General features: G+C 45.2%; 1 pseudogene; it reads left to right on the top strand.

The window, feature by feature from the left end:
* Window positions 1-792: 792 nt before the first annotated feature.
* Window positions 793-3,827, top strand: LOC105531832 (annotated as a pseudogene).
* Window positions 3,828-4,956: the final 1,129 nt, after the last annotated feature.

The raw sequence follows: 4,956 nt of genomic DNA, 5'->3' as shown, positions 1-4,956 counted from the left end.
TTCTTGTAATAGTGAGTGAGTTCTCATGAGATCTGGTTGTTTACAAGAGTGTGGCACCTTTCCCCTCACCCTATTCCTCCTTCTCCAGTCATGTAAGATGTGCCTGCTTTCCATTTACCTTCTGTCATAATTGTAAGTTTTCTAAGGCTTCTCCAGCCATGCTTTCTGTACAGACTGTGAAACTTTGAGTAAATTAAACCTCTTTTCTCTGTAAATTAACTGGTCTCAGGTAGTTATTTACACTAATGTGAGAATGGACTATTACAACACATAAGTCTCTTCATATTTCATGTAATATTATTTTTCTCTACAATATAAACCTTTATTGTGATAGTTTTGTACCATTTTCAGCTTCATAATTTGGACTTTGAATACCCTCATGTTCGAAGTTGCCCCCGTAACTCATGGTTCCATGCGGAATTCTGCTAGATTCCCTTCCCACCAAAACTAGCCTTCTGCCTGGAAAAAGCTGAAGTATTCACATTCTTAGACAAACTAAGAACCAGAAAAACATCCAAGACAAAGAAAATGAAAGTGATTACTTCAACTTTGAGAGTTTCTCCTCTCTTTGCAAATATATTCATTTGATTTCTCCTCATTTCTTCTATAAAAGTCTGATGTCTTTGAAGACAAGATACCTACATTGTAAATTACTTTTCTGATTATTCTAAGTGTAAGAGTTAGTCTGACACAAAATACACTATACCACCCCAAAGAAGAAATCTCAAATATGACTTTTAAAAAATAAACTAAATAGACTTTACGAACAGAGCAGCTGCTGCAGCAGGGCCTATGGAGGACACCCAGTACATCCTGCTCAATGAAATCGGCATGTCTAGCATGGAATGCCTTGAGGCCTTCTGCCTCCTGTCACCCACAGAGCACCTCCTCTATTCTCACCACTTTACCCATGCTGCCTGGTACAGAGGCCTAGATGTGCTGCCGTAGACCTTCCTCAAGGCCCCCTTCACCTATCCTCTGCTTAGTCACCTCTTCTGCTCCCAGGACCCCAACCAGCTATTCCAACATGCCCTGGCCGAGGGCCTTACCGAAGAGGAGTATCAGGAGAAGCTGGAATGGGTGATCCTAGGGCATGAGACTGCTCAGGGGCTTCTGGAAGACCTGCGGGGAGCTTATGTTCTCTTTGGAATCAAGGCTTCAACACCTCGGGCTGGAGAAGGAGAGAATCACCACCTATTTCTCTGGGAATTGTACCATGGAAGATGCAAAACTGGCCTGAGACTTTCTAGACTCACAGAACCTCAGATCCTACAACACCTGGCTCTTCAAAGAGGTGGACAGAGAAGGGAAGCCCCACTACGAGGTGTGTCTGGCTTCTCAGCACAGAGCCTTCCCTGCACTCCGAGATGACTTTCAGGCTCAAGAGCTACGAATTCTGGGGAAGTCCTTTCCAGGTGACCCCGGGGGACTATGTGCTCATCCCCCAGGAGGTGGTGGAGCAGCTGGAGAAAGCCAAAGCCTACGCAGCCAACAGCCACCAGGGGCAGATGCTGGCCCATTATAAATAGCGCTTCACCCAGGGCTCCATCAAGGCCCACAAGAGGGGGTTCTGCTTCTGGAACCAGCACAAAATCCCCATCGTGGAGAGTTACATTGAGTTCATCCAGAGCTACCGAGTTCATCAAGAGCTACCGTGACCCCTTTGGTTCCCGAGGAGAATTTGAATACTTTGTAGTAGTGGTGAACAAGGCCATGAATGCCAAGTTTGAGTGGCTGGTGGCAAGCGCAGAGCAGCTGCTGAAGGAGCTTTCCTGACCCCAAGTCTTTGAGAAGGACAAGTTCCTCACCTCCAATTTCACCTCCCTGGATGTCCTCACCTTTGCTGGCTCTGGCATCCCTGCCGGCATTAACATCCCCAACTACCATGACCTGAGGCAGATGGAAGGTTTTAAGAACGTATCGCTTGTGAACGTCCTGGCTATGGTCTACACCACGCAGCAGTCTAAGCTCACCCTCCTGGAAGAGGATGACGAGGATTTGTACATCCTCTGGAAGGGGCCCTCCTTTTATATGCGGGTGGGCCTGCATGAGTTGCTGGGCCATGACAGTGGCAAGCTCTTCGTGCAGGATGAAAAAGGAGCATTCAACTTTGACCAGCAGACATTGATCAACCCAGAGACTGGTGAGCAGATTCAGAGTTGGTATCTGAGCAGGGAGACCTGGGACAGCAAGTTCAGCACCATCGCCTCCAGCTACAAAGAGTGCTGAGCTGAGAGCGTGGGTCTCTTCCTCTGTCTCCACCTGCAAATGCTGGAGATCTTTGGCTTCCAGGGGGCTGATGCGTAGGACGTGATCTATGTGAACTGGCTCCACATGGTTCGTTCCGGGTGGGCTACTCCCGCTGGGGTTCCACACACCTAAGGCCTCCAGCTGGCAACAAGCCCATATGCAGGCCTGGTTTGTGATCCTGAGAGTCTTGCTGGAAGCTAGCGAGGTACTCATTACCATCACTCCTATCACAGGCTCCGATGGGCACCTGGATGCCAGGGTCCGCCTCCACCGCAGCAAGATCCGGTCTGTGGGCAAGCCTGCCTAAGAGTGCTTCCGGCAGAGACTTCAGGTGCTCAAGTCCACAGGGTTATGTGGCCGGAGGGTGGGCCCTGCACGAGGGGAATGCGGCCCCCCAAGTGCTTCCTCACCCTCAGGCACAGGGTGCTGCTGCCTAAGGAATCTCGGAACTCATCGTTCATATCCAGAACCTAAAAGAACTCAATCAAATTTACAAGAAAAAACAAACAACCCCATCAAAAATTGGGCAAGGGATATGAACAGACACTTCTCAAAAGAAGACATTCATACAGCCAACAGACACATGAAAAAATGCTCATCATCACTCGCCATCAGAGAAATGCAAATTAAAACCACAATGAGATACCATCTCACACCAGTTAGAATGGCAATCATTAAAAAAATCAGGAAACAACAGGTGCTGGAGAGGATATGGAGAAATAGGAATACTTTTACACTGTTGGTGGAACTGTAAACTAGTTCAACCATTGTGGAAAACAGTGGGGCGATTCCTCAAGGATCTAAAACTAGAAATACCATTTGACCCAGACATTCCATTACTGGGGATATATCCAAAGGATTATAAATGATGCTGCTATAAAGACACATGCACACGTATGTTTATTGTGGAACTATTCACAATAGCAAAGACTTAGAATCAACCCAAATGTCCATCAGTGACAGACTGAATTAAGAAAATGTGGCACATATACACCATGGAATACTATGCAGCCATAAAAAAGATGAGTTCATGTCCTTTGTAGGGACATGGATGCAGCTGGAAACCATCATTCTCAGCAAACTGTCACAAGAACAGATAACCAAATACCACATGTTCTCACTCATAGGTGGGAATTGAACAATGAGCTCACTTGGACACAGGAAGGGGATCTTCACACACTGGGTCCTATTGTGGGGAGTGAGGGTGAGGGATAGCATTAGGAGTTATACGTAATGTAAATGATGAGTTAATTGAGTGCAGCACACCAACATGGCACATGTACACATAGGTAACAAACCTGCAGATTGTGCACATGTATCCTAGAACTTAAAGTATAATAAAAAAAAAAAAAAGAAAGAAAGAAAGAAAGAAGCTCATCGTTCAGCCCGACACTTGCCTTAAAGGCTGAGACGTGCAGCTTCTGCAATATGAGGCCTCAGCTGCTGGCCACATCCTAACCTTCTCCGAGCGTTTTCCAGAGGATGGACCTGAGTTGGAGGAGGTCCTCACACAGCTGGGCACAACGGATGTCCAATTCTGGAAGAGCCCCATTGAGACCACATCTGGCCATACTTGAGGAAGATGTGTGTGGCCTCTCCCCCAACTCCATGAAACCAAGGCTTAAGGTGACCCTCCATTTGCTAGTATATTTAGGGGCTAGGGGAGGGGGAGGAGTAGGAGTTTGGACCTTGGTACTACCTTAGCTGAGGGTGGTGACACTAACCCCTTCCATTTGTCAACACTTTCCAGCTTGCCAAGTGGTTCCCCTCTGTGATCTCATTTCATCTGCACTGCCATATGTGGAGTGAGCAAGACAGGGCTCACCAGCCTGCCTACCAGATCAGGAAATGGGAGTTCTGAGAAGTCACTGGTCTAGATCTTGCAGGTGGCTCGTGACAGCTAGGGTTCAAAATGTTCTCACCAAATCCAATGCTCCTCACGTATTAATTTTACAACCAGACAAATAAATATTAGAGACAACCATCAAATAAATAAATAAATAAGCTAAATAATTTTGACTGATTTATTCCATTTACATTCATGACATTTCTCATATATCAACATCATATATATGGATTGATTTCACTAATTTTATATTTTGTTTACCCATTCTATTATTAACAACTTTCTAGATATATTTGTACCCTATTCTTTGGATATTTTAAAAAAATATTTTATTTGGCAGAGCATGGTGGCTCGCTCCTGTAATCCCAGCAATTTGGGAGGCCGAGGCGGGTGGATCACGAGGTCAGGAGATCGAGATCATCCTGGCTAACATGGTGAAACCTCGTCTTTACTACTAAAAAAAAAAATTAAAAAATTAGCCAGACATGTTGGCAGGGGCCTGTAGTCTCAGCTGCTCAGGAGGCTGAGGCAAGAGAATGGCGTGAACCCGGGAGGCAGAGCTTTCAGTGAGCTGAGATCGTGCCACTGCATTCCAGCCTGGGAGATGGAGTGAGACTCCGTCTCCAAAAAAAAAAAAAAAAGAATGAAAGAAAAAATTATTTTTCCTTAGTCCACATTGCATCATATATAGATGTATTTTTCTATTTTTTGGTAGTTAATTCTAAACTTTTAGCACTTATATTCAATATGAAGTGTCCATTATCCGGTATATTTTTCTTCAGTTCTGAAACAATATAATAGACCTGCAGAAATTATCTAAATTTTCAAACATTTACTGTTTCCTTGGATCATTTTTTCAC

This window comes from Mandrillus leucophaeus, unplaced genomic scaffold (assembly GCF_000951045.1).
Source record: "Mandrillus leucophaeus isolate KB7577 unplaced genomic scaffold, Mleu.le_1.0 Scaffold911, whole genome shotgun sequence".
Classification (NCBI taxonomy): domain Eukaryota; kingdom Metazoa; phylum Chordata; class Mammalia; order Primates; family Cercopithecidae; genus Mandrillus; species Mandrillus leucophaeus.
This window is presented reverse-complemented; position numbering and strand designations above follow the sequence as displayed.